General features: G+C 38.3%; 1 protein-coding gene across 3 annotated transcripts in view; it reads left to right on the forward strand.

Annotated features, from left to right (window-relative positions):
* Window positions 1–18,732, forward strand: part of TENT5D (terminal nucleotidyltransferase 5D) — a 111,582-nt gene that overhangs the window by 82,393 nt on the left and 10,457 nt on the right. The window contains exon 1 of one of the 3 annotated variants that reach the window (XM_003824422.3): window positions 2,728–2,856. The exons of the other annotated variants lie outside the window; for them this stretch is intronic. The gene's annotated coding sequence lies outside the window, so the exon portion shown is untranslated. Of the gene's footprint in view, window positions 1–2,727; window positions 2,857–18,732 lie in introns of those variants that run through there. 3 annotated transcript variants of the gene reach the window in all.

The raw sequence follows: 18,732 nt of genomic DNA on the forward strand, positions 1-18,732 counted from the left end.
GATCTGCTCCATTTTCTCTAGCTTTCTTTAACATTTTTTCTTTCATTTCAACCTTGGAAAATCTGATGACTTTGTGTCTTGGGTAAGGTCATCATGTATATTATCTTGCAGGGATTCTCTGCATTTCCTGAATTTAGATGTTAGCCTTGTTAGTGAGCTTGGGAAATGTTCATGAACAATATCCTGAAATAGGTTTTCCAAGGTGTTTGCTTTCTCTTCTTCTCTTTCAAGGGTGCCAATCAGGTGTAGACTTGGTCGCTTTACATAATCCTGTATTTCTTGGAGGTTTTATTTATACTTCTTTAATATTTTTAAAAATTTTTTTCCGACTTAGTTATTTCAGCGAACCAGTCTTTGAGCTCTGAGATTATTTCCTCATTTTTGCCCTAAAATGCCACAATTCACTCAGTAACATAAAAATCATTCTTACTTGAAAAGGGATCTTTAATGATTTTTTTTTGAGTCAGGTTCTCGCTCTTTTGCCCAGGCTGGAGTGCAGTGGGGCAGTCATGGTTCACTGCAGCCTCGAACTCCTGAGCTCAAGTGATAATCCTACCTCAGCCTCCCAAATTGGTAGGATTACCAGTTCATGCCACCATGCCCAACTAATTTTTTAAATTTTTTTTCAAAGACAGGGTCTCATTATGTTGCCCACACTGGTCTCAAACTCCTGGCCTCAACAGATCCTCTTGCTTCAGCCTCCCAAAACTCTGGTTGATTTAAAAAGTATATGTATCCAAAATGAGTCAAAAGAGAATGACACTATTGGTCAAATTGGGAATTATGACCTTTGGAATGAATGGGGATGAAACCAGAATATTTGGATTGCTAAACAGCTATTTAGCAGTAGTTGTCTTTTGACTTCTGTTTTGTCTTTTCTTCTCCCAAAACTCCTTCCTCCCATCTTCTTTCTCACTGATACTTGTACTATCTTTGTTATTATACTGTTTTGACTTTTTATATTGGTAAAAGACATATTTTTAAATCTTTATAAAAAGATAGTTGAGAATTTGACCTATATCTGATATATGTATTTTATTCTAGAATTTGACCTATATCTGATATATGTATTTTATTTTAAACATGTAGTACTTTACAGAATTCATTATTGCTGATTAATGAAACTGTCTTATGACATTTTCAGATTTCTTTCCAATACCTGTTGCTTGTATATTAAATGGCACCCTACAAAATATCTGATTTCTTATTCTACTTAAAACCTCTCCTCCACCCCCTACCTAGCTAGCTAACTCTTTGTTCATCATGTCCATTTTATCTGTTACTCTTTTCATGAATTTCTTTGCATAATTTGTTTTTTATTTTTTTCAATGGGATCGTAGACCCTACCTCTATTCTTTACATTCTTTTGAATGAGGATTGAGTTAATTAAAGCACTTAATACCTGACACATTATAAGCATCATATAATTTTTAGTTATCATTGCCATTTAATTATGTTTAAAAATTCTACACTCAAAAGTTTAAAATTAAAAACTTATATTCAGTATTATATATATCATGTAATGTAATTTTCATATCTTTAAGAAACTGTACACGTATATTTTTCTTTAAAATTAAACTCCAGTGTAACATTCTTTATATACAAGGATTAGGATTATAGTCTTAAATGTTACTAAAAATTATTTATTTCTTTGTCATATATTATACTGCCAGGAAAACATTGAGTAGGTATCTTGTTTTACCTTTGGCCCCTCCAAAATGTATTTAGTCTTTTCTATGTTTTACTGGAAAATGCTATAAATTATCTATCTTAAAAATATCACATGGATCACTGGCTTAGCCAGACAATTGTCTTCCTATATCTACCTATTTGCCTATCTTTGTAATCTTGATATTCTTATTCAAACAGTTATGTGATAGTTTCTATAAATTGGACATACTGTAACAAAACATTATTTTGAGAAGAACTCTGTCTTTTAAATGTTCTTTTTAAAAATTAGTTGTTGGCACTCAAAACAATTATACTTATCAACCATAATACTTTTTTAACTGTTTCTTTTTGAGACAAAGGCTTGCTCTGTTTCTCAGGCTGGAGTGCAGTGGTGTGATCATGGCCTACTTCAGCCTTGACCTTCTGGGCTCAAGCAATTCTCCTACCTCAGCCTCCTGAGTAGCTGGGATGACAGATATGCATCCCCACACCGAGCTAATTTCTTTTTATATTTTTTATAGAGTCGAAGTCTCTCTATCTTGCCCAGGCTAGTCTTGAACTCCTGGGCTCAAGTAATCCTCCAGCCTCAGCCTTCCAAATTGCTGGGATTACAGGCATGAGCCACCATGACCAGCCTCTTTTTAATTGTTTAAGAATTTTTTTTTAAACAAAAATATGTTCACTTGGGGGTAAAAATTAAATAGAGAATATTTTCCCAAATTCTGTATTTCAGAAATTACAACTTAATTTTGAAGTTACATGTAGGCAGTTACAATACTTACAAAACAAAAATGTTTGCCTATCTGTGTGAATCTGCATGGTTTAACTGGTTATTTTCACTATTTTTTTCTCCTTCCTCCCTCTTCACTATTTTTTAACTTAAGTTCAAGTATCTTGAGGAACCTGTTTTTAATCTTTAATATATCTAGTATAACATTGTCTTTTTTGAGATTTGGGACTCAGAATTGCCCCATTTAAATTTATTTTTTGAAAATTCCCCCATCTATAAGAGCATTAATGATGCAATAATAATATTCCTTGTCTCCTGGCAACAGTAACCCTGGAATTGCAGCAAGTGAGGTGTAGAGAATGTGTGGAGATCAGGTGATGCAGAACTCTGGTAAAGGATGTTAGTCTTCAGAGTAAGACTGTTAAATTCAGCAAAGTCTACTCTCAGAAGACACGGTGAGCAATCTTGTAGAAAGGGAGTTTTTCTTTTAGTTGTCACTCTGAGCACACATCAAAATTGACATTTAATTTATATTTTGTCCAGAAACTTATTTGATTCAACTAAAATATCTTTGAAAATTATCTCTTTCATTAATAACTGTGCCCAAAATCATGGCTGTGGTAAAACTGAACTCAGTTAATATGTTTAAAAGGGCATCAATAATTGTTTTAATATTTTATTTTCTGAACTAGCTCAAGAGTAAGAGATAAAAGACATAACTGATACGTTGATATAGTATTAAGAATTATGTTTTTTCAGAACTCTAGAGTAAGAGAGTTACAAAACTCCCTACATCCTACATTAATTGACTGACACATTGACATCTCAATAAATAGCCTGATGATGGATTATTTTCAAACTTTAATTTGTTTCTGAAGTGAAGTATTAAAAGACTATACCTAATTCCTTTTTTGATATCAAATGTTTTTAATTACTACATACCAGTGAAAGAAAGTTATTGTCAGGTAATCAAGCATGTTTACATATCTGTATTTTTTTTATATAGTCCTGAACTTCCTTTTCAGATTATTTTTTTTCCTTTAAAGCACTCAAATCTTATCTCATTTGTATAGTTTTTGTTTGTTTATTTGTTTTTTAGATGGGGTCTCACTCTGTCACCAGGCTGGAGTGCAGTGGCATGATCTCGGCTCACTGCAATCTCTGCCTCCCAGGTTCAAGCGATTCTCCTGCCTCAGCCTCCAGAGTAGCTGGGACTACAGGCATGCACCACCACACCCAGCTAATTTTTTTTTGTATTTTAGTAAAGACAGGGTTTCACCATGTTGGCCAGGATGGTCTTGATCTCCTCACCTCGTGATCTACCCGCCTCGGCCTCCCAAAGTGTTGGGATTACAGGCGTGAGCCACCGTGCCTGGCCTCACTTGTATAGCTTTTAAGTACCTTAAGAGTGAAGTTACCTTATTTTCCTCTAGTAGAACAATTTAATGCAAGTAAAGTTTAGAAAAATAATCAAATTAATCATAAACTTAATGGATTTTATTAAGCCAATTGTATTTTAAAATAGCAAAGACTGCATTTTGAAATTGTTTCTTTAAAGAATGCCATTATCATTCACCCTTTTTCTCCTATGAAAATTAACTGCAGATGTGAGAGAAAATATGAGGACCTGAATATCTGTAGCCAAACTAAGAGTAGAAGGTGTTGAAATGAGGGAGGGGACTTCCCCATGATAAGGAGACTTAAGGAAAAAAGTGACTAGAAAAAAATGCCACTTCTTTCAGCAAAACTGCCTTCTGAGCGTGAACTTAAATTTGTATTTGTGTTGGAAATGCTTGAAGAAATGTGAGGAGAAGGAGGAGTTATTTGTGTGTCGGGGGGTGAGAAAAAAAGTGGAGGTTACTGAGTGGGAGGTTGGGAATTCATGGGGCAAGTCATTATTTATAAGAAAAAAAGGGAAAATAGTTTTTGGTGTAGGAAAGGAGAAAGGTAGTAGTATCCCATGGGAGAAAGTTCAGCAATGAAGGAGAATGGAAAGTAATAAGAGATCACCCCACCTAGGGTAGGTAGAATCCATATGATTCCTTCTTTCTTTATTTCTCTCCCTTTAAAAAAATTCATTTCATGGCTGGGTGCAGTGGCTCATGCCTGTAATCCCAGCACTTTGGGGGGCTGAGGTGGGTGGATCACGAGGTCAGGAGTTCAAGACCATCCTGACCAACATGGTGAAACCCCGTCTCTACTAAAAATACAAAAATTAGCTGGGCATGGCAGCGCATGCCTGTAATCCCAGCTACTCGGGAGGCTGAGGCAGGAGAATCGCTTGAACCTGGTAGGCAGACATTGCAGTGAGCTGAGATCGCGCCACTACACTCCAGCCTGGCAACAGAGCTAGACTATGTCTCAAAAAAAAAAATTGCGTTTCATTTTATCTTTCTTTAATGGCCCCTTCTCTTGCTTGCCTACTAGCAGGCTCCCTCCTGAGCCTCACGCTAACACCACACCCCTGTAGTTTTTCTCCTTGATGGGATGGGTTTGAGGAGAGCAGCAGTTGGTGAGGTAAGTTCTAATGTCTGAGAGGGTGCGGTGAGTAGACGGGGAGAGCTATGAACAGAAGTTTTTTGGGTTTTTTTTTGTTAATAAAAGGCTTTTTCTAGAAACATTGGGATGAGTTTCTACTTTTCTCCTTCCTCAGATAGTGTTTAAGAGGGATGTGAAAGATGTATATGGTGTTGGCTATAATTCTGGAGTCCCCTTCAGAGAATACTTAATTCCTTGAGTGTTGACAGGGTTATCCACAGAGGGGTTAGTGATTTGGAATGATGTGGAAAAAGCTTATTAGGTTACTGGGTTTACTGTGAGGGTCATGGCGAGTTGTACAGCATCCAGTGCAGAGAGAATGGCATTTTGGTCTCACTAGGTGGCTTTACCTCCCAGCTTGCTTGAAAGCCTGTTGTACTTCAGAGTATTCTCAGCGATTCCCTTCAAAAGGGGCTGGAGATTTCTCTGGCCAGCTTGCTTCTCTGAAATTGGTGGCAGTTTGGAGAGGCAGCAACTCTGCATCATTTACATCAGAAGCAAGAGAAGCTCACTTGGTGGCTGTTGAATTCACATAGCTATAAATCTTTACCAGCTACAGCCACTGGAAGGGGCAGAGGAAGAGTAGGAAGGGGAAGTAGTACTACTGTTGTAGTTTTCCCAATGAAGCAAAATATGTAGCAGTATTTTGTTGTTTGAGATAGTATCCAGAGGTTTTTTTTTTTATATTTAAGAGAATTAAGGAGCGTGGACACAAGGGTGAATTTCAAGTGAAAGTTTAATAAGCAAAAGAAGAACGCTTTCTGCAGCAGACAGTGGGGCCCAAAGGGGTTCCCCACCATGAGGCTGGGGTTCAGGGTTTTTATGGACCGGGATGGGAAGGAATGTGCATAGTTTGCAGGCTGTTTTGAGGAAAGTGTGATTTAGCTTGGTCTGGGACCAATCAGGAGCTGAAGTGATGATTTACTGGGGCTACCTAGCTTGGCCCAGGACCTAGTAGAAGCTGAAGTGAAAGCTTGGCCAAAGACCTTGGCCCTGGGACCAATTAGGAGCTGAAGCAATGATTTATTTAGGCCGAGCTTACAGTTTAAAGCATGTTTAGAAAAGAAAAAAAAAAAAGTGCCCACCAGAACCTACTGGAGCACCCCATGTACATGCCCACATAAGGAGAAGAGACTATTTCCTGGAAGCCTGCTGGTTATACAAAGGACAAAGACATTTCTATGCAGAGTCTTGTTCTCTTATTACAGTAGCTGCAGGCATGTCTTAGGCACAAAGAACAAAGGTTGGGCCTTGTTTCTTTATCTGAGTGGGCCAGAGGTTTGTGCAAGTTTTCTTATCTGTGCCTGCAGCCTGATTTTTCAGGCTGTTTCTCCAATTACAGGAGTTTTACCAAGGGCCCACCCTAACTGCCACCTTTTCTCTCTTATTCTCCCCCTCAGGAGTGGAGACCCTAACTGCTGTTAGGGAGATTAAGCGTTGATTTTTTTTTTTTAGCTACTTTTTGCTGGAGATGGGTGTTGTGTGGGGAACAGCAACTAGGGTTTCTTTTGGGGCTGGCTTAAGGGTCCTTGGAAGAAAGGCATGTTTATGCATGGTTCCTTTTGCATTACCATTTGTAGCTTGATAGCCGTTAGATGAGAAGAAACAATGTGGGTTATTAGAGTACATGTATTAAAATGAAACAAGGATGGAGGTAAAGAAGCTTAAAAATTCCAAGGCTAAGTGATGGCTAGTTATGCGTGTTAAGATTTGGGTTCATGGGGCTTGGCTTCGGTTAGCTTTCTTGGTTTTACTTTTTAAACAAAGAAACTTGTGGGTTATGCGCACTTTATTTACTTTTATTACCTGGCAGGACTTGTGGGATAATTGCCCAGAACTAGAGTATTGTTTTCAATTTCTACATTACCCATTCCCTTTTGTTTCCTTTGAGTGGTAGTTGGAGATTGCTGGTTGATTTACAGGAATAGGGTTAGTTTAAAATGTAGGTAGGCAAGAACTTGAAAACAACTACTGAGACTAGAAATTAATGACAGCTGTATGATAACTTTTGAAACATAATTTTTTCTCCAGTCCTCATTTTTGTTAAAAACAAATTATGATAAGACTGTGTTGTTTGCAAAATAGACTTTAGTCTCATACTTGGCCTGATTATTTACAGAAACTGCAGCAAGAATAATTACCTTTACATAGGCCTTTTAGATGGGCTTTGATGGAACTCTGTTTTACAAGGAATCTTAGATAGGACTTTTTAAAGCTGAGCCCAGCCATGGGTTTGCACCCTTAAATACCTGTGAGTTGGGTAAACTCCTTTTTTTCTGAGGTTTCAAGAGCATGGTGTTCTGGGCCTGTTAGAAAATGACTTTTTTACTCACCACAGATTAAGAACCCTGTACGGGGACTGTGTAGACAAAGTGTGAGGCCAATTTTTCCAAGGGGCTTTTTTTGGCTTTTCAAGTTAAGCTTGACTTCTTAAAGGGAAACACATCCTTTTAGTTAAACCCTTGGCAAAACACCAGTTTTTAAATTGTCCTGTTGCAAAAGAAAATGCATTCTTATTGCACTGATGCAAACAATATATTGTTAGAAGTTAAGAATGCTTACATCTGGTGTCTGAATTTTAGAGGAACCAGGCAGAGAGAAACAAACATGTTTTACATTTTGCTTTCAGGACTATACCTCACTTAATTGTTAAAGGCTGTATCTAGTTTAAAATAAGTTTTCTTGACTGAAAAACAAAACAAGGATTAGCAATATTTTAAGCAAAAGTTAAAAAGATTATTTTAGCTTTTTATGAGTTCAGTCCATTCAGTTAACTCTTGTTTTGCTTGATATTTATAAACATTTCAGCTTTTTATGAATCCTGTATGCTTTTCCATTATTAGATACCTGCATTTGAAAGCACCTGTTAAAGTTTTACAGCTGAGTTTAAAACATTTTTTGAAGAGGATTAAAACAAGACAATTGTCTTAAATGACAAAATGATCAGGGTGTTTACAGTTAGAAACACAATTATCAAAGAAATTTGGTTATTTTTGTGGTTTACAACAGTTTAAGATAATTTCAATTATAATTGATAGCATATATTTAAACATTAGAACCTTAGACATCCCATATGGTTTTAGAATATATGTTAATAATATTTACTGAAGGCTGGGCACAGTGGCTCATGCCTGTAATTCCAGCACTTTGGGAAGCTGAAGTAGGCGGATTACAAGGTCAGGAGTTCGAGACCAGCCTGGCCAATATGGTGAAACCCTGTCTCTACTAAAAATACAAAAATTAGCTGAGCATGGTGGTGGGCACCTGTAATTCCAGCTACTCGGGAGGCTGAGGCAGGAGGATCACTTGAATCCGGGAGGCAGAGGTTGCAGTGAGCCAAGATCACGCCACTGCACTCCAGCCTGTGCGACAGAGTGAGACTCCATCTCAAAAAATAATAATAATAATAATAATAATATTTACTGAAATATAACCTGAAGAAGATTAAACATTACTTTGGCAATTCCATGTATTTAAACATCTTTAATAATTCTGTTTACTTGTTTTCTGGATGCTCTAGGCCCGCTGTAGCATCCGAAAGCTAGGTGTTAGGAAAGTCTATTTATTTTGGGAAGCCTGTTAAATATGTTATTGGTTTAAAACACTTGATATTATGAAATGAAATTTTAGATTACCATAAGTTATTTATTTTTCTAAAATGATGGCTTAAAAATTTGAAAAATCAAAAGCCTTTTATTAGCCTTTAGTATTACACAAAAATCCTGTTCAAGAGAGAAAGCCAAATTTTACCCTTGCATTAGTTTACTATTAATGTTAACCCCAATTTTTAATGAAACCTTGTGGACAATTATATTTAATTTTCACTGGTTTGATCATGAAGTGAGATTTTTACAAACCTTTTATAACCCTTTACAAATTTTGCTGAAAAGAATACCTTGTTGTGCTTTTATTTTAATGCTTAACTTAAAGAAAAATCTATGTAATACTCCTTTGAATTTAGTTAACATGTATATACAGAGTTTTCATGGTAAGATTAATTCATACAGTTTTTCCACAGTTTGCTTAAATCTTCTGCTTTATTTTATTTAAGAAAATTCTTTATCCCTAGGCAAAATGTACATTTCCATGCCTTCTTACAATTTTTTAGTAAAAACACATTTTACTGTTTTCACACGCCTTGCACGTAAATCCATTTTCAGTAGTTGATATGGTTTGTCTGTGTCCCCACTCAAATTTCAACTTGACTTGTATCTCCCAGAATTTCCACATGTTGTGGAAGTGACCCAGGGAGAGGTAACTGAATCATGGGGGCTGGTCTTTCCTGTGCTATTCTCATGATAGTGAATGAGTCTCATGAGATCTGATGGGTTTATCAGGGGTTTCCACTTTTGCTTCTTTCTCATTTTCTCTTGCTGCCACCATGTAAGAAGTGCCTTTCGCCTCCCACCATGATCCTGAGGCCTTCCCAGCCATGTGGCACTGTAAGTCCAATTAAACCTCTTTTTCTTCTCAATCTCAGGTATGCCTTTATCAGAAGCATGAAAACAGACTAATACAGTAGACTTAATTACATGTTATAATGGTAACTCAGCAATTTTTAACTTTAATGTAAAACTTGGTAAGTTGTTATAATTATATACTAGGTGCAGATAAAGTTTGATGTTTTTCAGCATAATTAGAGGCATGGTTACTTTCATATGTCCCCAGACCTTACCCATTGTGAAGCAGGCAAGTTGAACAGTTTTTAAAGGCCAAAGAAGCAGTTTAAAACCTTAAAACATTTAGCAAACCTACTATGTGACTTGCATAATTTAGACTACCTATTTATATTTTGAAGACATTTGCATTTTACCAATAATCTTTGAGGCTGTTTTTATTTTTTAAAGATTAAAGTCACACGAACTGAAAGGTACCAGAGCTTTTATTTTTCCCTTTAAAAAATATTTGATCCAAGGGCTTATCCTTTTTCAAGTTAATTAATTAGAGCTCTTCTTAAATAGACATTACACACACAACACATGTATAACTACACAGACAGGCAGAAGAAAATCCAGCAGCTTAGGGTGGAACCATTTAAGAATAGGGCTCAGAAAGTATGTAGTTTCTGTGGCCTGACAAACAAGCATACCTGGAAGGCGAAAATAGATTTTGAGAGGTATTTATTTGCCTCTAATTTCAGGGGTTTAATGAGGAAAACAGATATTTTTCCCAAAATGGGATTTGTGGTGACTTTTCTGTTTTCTCAAGGAGTCCTGGGTTACCAGAAGTTATCCTAGGGCCTTTTATGCATGCACCAAGAGTGGCAAGACAGAGTGGAGGAAAATAATTTAGTTGACTGAGAAAAAACGTTTTCCAGAAAAACAAATTTATGAAGAGAAAAACATAAAGGCTTTAAAAATATACCTATAACTTAAATATCCACTTTTAATTAAGCTGAGCACTTTTTAAGAAAATTATTTTTTATTAATTAAAACTACAGAGAGTATAAACAGTGATTCTTACTATTTCTTTTATCAGTTTATACCACTATCTGTTCACAATAATGTTCAGGTTTTCTAGTTTTCTCTGGAAGAAAGTGGCTGCATTCAGACGGGGAGTTTTTTAGGTGGACTGCAGATCACTCTAGCAGCAAAGCTTGATATTTGAGGAGGTGATTGTCTGTTAGCCAGAGACTTTCCCTAGAGGACAGCAGTCTTGCTATATTGTGTGGGGTGTAAACAGTTAAGTTATTCCCCATGGTTAACCTGTTGGCTTCTGGCACCTGCAAAGCCACCACTGCAACTTCTTAGAGGCAGGCTGGCCATCCTTTAGCCATTAAGTTAAATTCCTTGCTTAGGTAACCCACTGATTGTTGAGCTGCACCTCGAGCCTTAGTTAAAACTTCCAGGGTTATTCCCTTGCTTTCTGATACATAGAGATTAAATGCCTTCCTTGTGGGAAGACTGAAGAAAGCTGCTGCTTTCAAGCAAGGCTTGCTTTAATTGTTTAAAGGCTTTTGAGTTTTACGTTCTTAAGTTAGGGAGTGAGTTTTATCTGCTCGAGTTTCTTTTATGAGGTGGTATAAAGGGTGAGCTATTCCACTGTACCCAGGTACCCACAGTCTGCAAAATTCATTAATGCCTAAGAATCCTCTTAACTGTTAAAGTAAATGGGCTTAATCCTTTTCTCACCTGGTGCTCTCATCCCTTTTGATAAGGCTGACTTACATACTTTACTGAAGTCTGACAGAGCTGAGCTTTAGATTTTGAGACCCTATATTCCCTTTTAGCTAAGAAATTATGAAGAGCTTTTAGTGCCTTCTAGAGAAGCCCTTCACGATTGTGCAGTGGGAGGAAGGGAGGCCTGGATTGGGGAGGAGAACAGAAAGACCAGCTTCGGTGTTTAGAAGGAAGTTTACCTTCCTCCCTTTTACCTCCAGAATTACCCAGGGCCCCTGAGTCATAATGGCAGTCTGAGTTGATGGAGCCGGGGGGTTGAGCCTCAGGACCCATTAGTCCTGCTGGATCATTTGTGAGACAGGCCCTGGACCTGGTGACTTGTACCTCTGGAGACATTCTGCCTTTTAGTGGTCCCCACCACAAGCTGGACAGGGATGAGGTGGCTTTTTTATTGCCTGGGCACTCCCTTTTGAAGTGTTCTGGTTTGCCATACTGATAGCAATTAGCAGGTGCACCAGGGGACTCTGGATTTTTGTTGTTGTTGTTGTTTGTTTATTTTTTGAGACAGAGTCTTGTTTTGTCGCCCAGGCTGAAATGCAGTGGCACAATCTCGGCTCATTGAAACCTCCACGTCCTGGGTTCAAGCAATTCTCCTGTCTCAGCCTCCCGAGTAGCTGGGATTACAGGTCCCTGCCACCACGCCCAGCTAATTTTTTTTTTTTTTTTTTTTTTTTTTTTTTAGTAGAGACGGAGTTTCACCATGTTGGCCAGGCTGGTCTCAAACTCCTGACCTCAAGTGATCCTCCTGCCTCGGCCTCCCAAAGTGCTGGGATTACAGGCGTGAGCCACTGCACCCAGCCAGGACTCTGGATTTTATAGGCCTGTGAAGTGGCCACTACTGCTTCTGTTCTTTTCTTGTGCTTCCCCTCTTTTTCCTGGGCCTCCTCCTCCTGGTTTCTCTTGTAAAAGACCAAGGAGGCTGTCTTCAGGAGATTTTTATAAGGTACCCTTTGGTCCCATAGCCTGCTTTTGTAGTTTCCTTTTGATATCAGGGGCTTCCTGAGTAATAAATACATCTTTTAAGATTATCTGTCCCTCAATTGAATTACGAGATAGGGAGGTGTGTTTCACTAAAGCTTCTCTCAGCCTTTTTAAAAAGGCCATCTGGTTTTTGATTTAACAAAGACAGTTTAGAGTAATTAAGATGTTTGGTTCTGGTTCTTTGCATTCTATTGGGAATGGGGATCCTGCTTTTTTTTTTTCTTCACCGTCTTTCCCTTTTTGACTGGGTTTCTCTGTTGACTGGCTATAGGAGACATGGTGTTTGTCTCTGAATCTCTCTGCTGCCTGTAGGGCTGCCTGCTTTTTGGCAGCCATTAGGATTTGGCTAGGAGTAAAAAAACATTTCCCCATGCAAGATTAAACACTTGGGTTAGATTTTGGAAAGCCTTTATATATTTATTGGGGTCATTAGAAAACTTGCCTAGGACACCCTTTATTTGTTTAAGGTTCTGCAATGAGAAGGGAATTTGAACCCTAATAGTACCATGTCCATTGGTCATTTCCTACAGAAGCAACAGCGAAATTAGGGGTTTCTTGGGTGTTACAGCCAGAGGAGCTGATGATATGACTGCTGGGAGCCCTTGGGGAAAGGTAGGGCATTTAGAAGTTGCATTTGAGAGTTCCCCAGGGGTTTGTTTTTCTGACTTTGGGGAGTTATTTTTTGTAGGCTTGGCTGATATGACTGCCAAGAAGGGCAGGATTAATTTTACAATGCTTATAAAGATCTGGGTTATCTTGCAAGGCAAAGAAAGCTTGTACATAGGGAACCTCAGACCATTTGCCCTCCAGTCTGCAGAAAAGATTTAGTTGTTGGATAGTATTGAAATTAACACTTTCCTGAGGAGGCCAGGCCTTCTGTCCCTCCTGAAGTTGGTAACATGGCCATGCACTTGTACAACAGAATATATGCCATTTTTTTTTCTTTTGAGTCCTAGGGTCAAAGGAGTTCCAGTGTTTTAGAATGCACTCAAGAGGAATACAGACTGCAGATGGTTTGTTACCCAACTAGAAAAGAGGCGGGGGAAAGATGTCTCCTTTCTCTTTTCTGAGTGACCCAGAGTGACCCTAGCCCTCCATCTTGCTGGTTTCCTAGACACACTTGGCCCATAGGGCTCCCAAGATACCCTAGGGGCCTGGGAGAGATTATGTAGTAGTTGGATTTGGGCAAGACTCTTTAACAGAGGGAGTGTTTTAATACTATCTCTGGCTTCCCTTCCTATGGCCCCAGTGAAACATTAGAATTCCAGAGAATGACACCAATTGACTTCCAAATATAAAATCCCATTGTTGTTTAAATGTCAATGTAGTTACATTCAGAGCATGTGCCTTAAAAGAATACAAAGATTGAATGGCTGTTTTTCCTTTGATGGGGACAGTACCAAGGCTGGAATCTGTCTTACCAGGATGGCTTCCTCCTGGCCATTGAAAGTGGAGTTTTTCTGACTACAAATAGGGTATGGGGCCTGATCACTGATAGACGGATGTAAGAGAGAAAAAATTGGGGGAACTAGAAATTTGGGGCAAAGAGCTGACAAGGCTCCCCAAGGAGAAAAATTCCATCCCACTAGATGGCGCTGTAAGGTCTGAAATGTTAGGTAAAAACTGACTCCAAATTCTTTTTAGACAAAAGTTAGAAAGAGAGTTTTAGGGCTTGATAGGCTGTCTTAAAGTATGCCTCCCAGCAGAAGAAAATTGTGTATTAGTCTGTTTTCATGCTGCTGATAAAGACATACCTGAGACTGGACAATTTACAAAAGGAAGAGGCTGGGACACCTGACAATCATGTTGGAAGGCAAGGAGGAGCAAATCATGTCTTACATGGATGGCAGAAGGCAAACTTGTGCAGGGAAACACTCTTTTTAAAACCATCAGATCTCGTGAGACTCATTATCATGAGGCCAGCACAGGAAAGACTTCCCCCATGAATCAGTTACCTCCCACCAGTTCCCTCCCACAACACATGGGAATTCAAGATGAGATTTGAGTAGGGACATAGCCACACCATATCAACTTTTTCATAGAAAAGTATTTTAGTTCTGCTGGGCAGTGCTGGCTTCTCATATGGGAAAAGGAACAGCTTAAATGAAGGAGGGGATAGTTGCTTGGGGAGAAATAACTCCCTGTTTAACTCCATTGAGTGCTATTGTTGGGAGATAAATAGGTTTTCAGATAAATAGGTTTTCTGAATAGATTCAGATCTTGGAATCCCCCATTTTAAGGAAACCACAGAGACAATAATTCGTTGAATTACATTCCTAAGGCTCCAGCTGACTTTGCCCAGTAAGACTATATCCCCAGGTTGCAAAAACACCCACAACATTGCATACAAAGCAGGGATAGGAAACATGATAGTTGCAAAAAACAAAAAAAGAAGGAAAATGTGATAGAAAAAGACTGGAAGTCCTTTTGCCAATTCTCTAATGGGCTGTTGGTGACTGGAGTTAGTCCAAGGGCCCCCAGGTAACACTGAAGTGTAGCCTCAGCCAGATACCTTCAGTTGCCCCAGGACCTCCTTCCGGCCTCACGTGACAGCTAGGTCCTTTGTGAAAGGAAACTGGATTGGAACAAAGTCAACATTTTCAACACGTGAGGGCAAAGGGGGATTGAAAAAGTTCTCTCCAGCAAGCCTTTCCCCTGAGTCTTTAAGTCTGGCAGTCACACTATTCGTTTTTAACTGGCCAAAAGGAACCCACTGTTTTTGTTTGCTCTTGAGAGAAGGAAACTTAAGACAAGAAGCCTTGGAAATGAAAGTAAAGAGTTAATGTTCTGCTCTTACTCATCCTTTAGATGAATCCCTTTCTTCCCAGCCAATGCAACAAAATATGTTGTATTTTTGCCAGTGCACCAAAATATGTAGCAGTATCTCATTGTCTGAGATAGAACATGGAGTTCTTTGTCTCATGTCCAGGAGAATTAAGGAGCGCAGAAACAAGGGTGAGATTGGAGCAAAAGTTTAATAAGTGAAAGAAGAAAGCTCTCTGCAGCAGAGAGGGGTGCCCAAATTGGTTGCCCACCATGAGGTTGGGGTCCGGGGTATTTATGGACTGGGAAGGAAAGGACTATGCTTAGTCTGTAGGCTTTCTTACAGAAAGTGTGATTAAGTTTGGCCTGGGACCTTGGTCCAGGACCAATCAGGAGCTGAAGTGGTGATTCATAGGGGCTACTTAGCTTGGCCTGGACCTATCAGGAGCTGAAGTGAAAGCTTGGCCCTGGGACCATCAGGAGCTGAACTGATGATTCATAGAGACTGGGCTTACAGTCCAAAGCTTGTCCAGAAAAGGAAACGGAAGTGCCCACAAGAACCCACCATGTACATGCCCACAAAAGGGGAAGAGACTATTTCCTTGAAGCCTGCTGGTTATACAAAGGACAAAAGCATTTCTATGCTGAGCCTTGTTCCCTTATTAAAGTGGCTGTGGGCATATCTTAGGCACAAAGAACAAAGGCATTTCTATGGAGGGCCTTGTTCCTTCATCTGAGTGGGCCAGAGGTTTGTGCAAGTTTTCTTATCTGTGCCTGCAGCCTGATTTTTCACTGCCTAACTTTTCTCTCTTACTGCCACACTACAAGGGAATGGTGCTAAACCTGAAAGAAATCAGGCAATGATTTACTTAGAACAGTGTACACTTTTATCCTTAGAAGCAATAGACAACAGCCATAGCAACACAAACAAGTGAACACAGCAAGAATTGTATTTGTCTGGTTTAGGGCCGAGTGAAAAGTATGTGGTAAGATTTCTCTGGGATTAGGGGCAGAAGTTTAGCCTGGAGAAAGCTTCTGAGCACGAAGCTTTTAAATTGAGAACTTTTTGGGACCTGTATGCTATTTTCTCTTTGTGTTTATAGGTGCCTAGCATGTTTATCTTAATTGTTCCAATGAACCTTTCACCTAAGCCTCTTAAGTCAAGGATCTTTTAGTATGGTTCCACCTACATATAAGAATTTCAAGAAGTTATTTCCCTATACATCAAATGACAGGAAACTGGGAATTTGCATAAATCTCAGTCAGTAAGAACACTTTGACTCTTAAAATGGGAAATGGAGGCCAGGCATGGTGGCTCATGCCTCTAATCCCAGCACTTTTGGAGGCCGAGGCAGATGGATCACTTGAGGTCAGGAGTCTGAGATCAGCCTGGCCAACATGGTGAAACCCCATCTCTACTAAAAATAAAAAAAATTAGCCAGGCGTGGTGGCAGGCGCCTGTAATCCCAGCTACCCAGGAGGCTGAGGCAGGAGAATCGCTTGAACCTGGGAGGTGGAGGTCACAGTGAGCCAAGATCGCACCACTGCACTCCAGCCTGGGTGACAGAGTGAGACTCTGTCTCAAAAAAAAAAAACAAAAAAAAAAGGGAAATGGAGCTAAGCATAGTATTTTAAAAGAGATGATCATAAAGTAAAAAAAAAAAAAAGACAGATCAGGATATAAATAGCACTAACATGGAAAGTATATGCCTGCCTCCTTGTAGGTCTGAATAGAAACTAAAACCTTTAACACTCCCATCATCTTTTGGTACAAGATAAATTGAAGCCCTCCTCCTCCCAGCATGGGTCAACCCTGAAACGGATTGCCTACATATATCTCCGAGCATTACCCAATATATAGTAGTTAAAAGTGTGTGAAATAACTTCATTTTAAATATAATTAAAGACATTTTTAATTAAGAAGAATTAAAAATAAACATCTCTTTTTCAAGCTTCACAATTATCTGAGGTACGTTTGTGAGTGGCTATAAATTTTGGAAATGACCACATTCATTAGTAGAATCCTGGACAAGTGAATTTTTGCAAATGTTGTTTTGGTATATGAACGTTATTGCAACTAAAATAAGTTTGTGAATTGACCCAAATTGGAGCTGTTTTAGCATTATCTATAGTAATGTGAGTCATTTTTTGGAAGGAAATTTGAAAATGACTAATACTATAAGTGAACAGTTATTGAGAACTCTCTTCTGAAACTTCGTTTTTTTCTTTGTTTTTTTTTCTTTTTTTTTTTTTGAGACGGAGTCTCTCTTTGTCGCCTAGGCTGGAGTGCAGTGACACGATCTCGGCTCACTGCAAGCTCCGCCTCCCGGGTTCATACCATTCTCCTGCCTCAGCCTCCTGAGTAGCTGGGACTACAGGCATCCGCCACCACGCCCAGCTAATTTTTTTGTATTTTTAGTAGAGATGGGGTTTCACTGTGTTAGCCAGGATGGTCTCGATCTCCTGACCTCATGATCCGCCCGCCTCAGCCTCTCAAAGTGCTGGGATTACAGACTTGAGCCACCGCGCCCAGCCCCCTTCTGAAACTTTGAACGCTATAGACTCATAACATCAACAGTGTTAACATCCACAATGTATTACAGCATAAATGATACAGAATTTTGTGATGTACATATTGTTCTGCAATTAAAGCACTACGGTCAATTATATAAAAATCATAATTACACAATAATAAAAGTTTAATATATGCATGCAAACAGCTTAATCTTACTATGACTTCCTCATGCTTATTTAAATCTGTTGTGTTTGGCTGTTAAAATATCACACATCTAGATTACAATTCCAAATTCAACAATACAGAGATAAACTAAATATTATACTTTTTACCTAGATAAAAACACTGGAAACATGTAAAACAGTTTTCATTTAAATTGTTACACTTTTTGATTGAAAACTTTCATCCTTTGCCAGATTTTAACCTGAAATATGTTTCAAGATTGCTTCGTAATTATTTTTAATGTAATATACTAATACAGAAGTCCTCAAAGAGGGACAGACTAACACATTATTGAAGTCAATCAACAAATTTTACCCAAGGTATCTATTTTGAACAGATTATAAAATAGCTGCCCATTTAGAACAACTGATAAACACATTCTGATTATGGTACTTATAAAAGGACCTTCATAGGTTGTCTACAGAGCTTAATGTTAATACTACTTCCTATTGAGAACAAAGTTCCTTTAAATATTTTGCATCTACAGTTGGACTCTAAACACATATTTAGTTCTTTCTTTTGTAAGCAAAACTTATCCAGATGTTAGTGGAACAAAAAACTAGTGAATCTAATTGAAAGTAAAAACTGGCTCTTTACAATTTCTTAATTTCCATTTTATTTCAAACACATTTTAAAGCTTTAGCTATTACAGGAATAAATTAGTGTTACAACCATAGATAAAGTATCTGCCTTAAGGTGTTGCAACTAGGAATCTTCATTTAAAGATGGGGTGGACAACATGAGGTCAACTTTCAGTATATGTACCTCTATTTTTTTACACTCTACTACTAGTTTTCCATAGCCTATAATCTAAACTATTCTGTGGAATAATATCTCCCTTTAAAGGGGCATATATTCTGATTTGGTGGCTATTCTAAGAATTACTTTAAGGTTATATGGGTATCTACTAAATAGAATATCTGAATATCTTATCTGAATGTCTACTAAATATAGTAGACATTCAGAAAAGAAAATATGTATAATTATTGTAGATTCAAGATATCTGGGAAAATTAGGGAACTCTTTGATGTATAGAGAAAACTAAAATATCAATGACTTTTTCAAGGCAAAGTATATTAAAAGTGCATTTGTTTTCAATCTCATTCTTTTTTATTATTATTATACTTTAAGTT

The sequence above is a fragment of the Pan paniscus genome, chromosome X, assembly GCF_029289425.2.
Source record: "Pan paniscus chromosome X, NHGRI_mPanPan1-v2.0_pri, whole genome shotgun sequence".
NCBI lineage: Eukaryota > Metazoa > Chordata > Mammalia > Primates > Hominidae > Pan > Pan paniscus.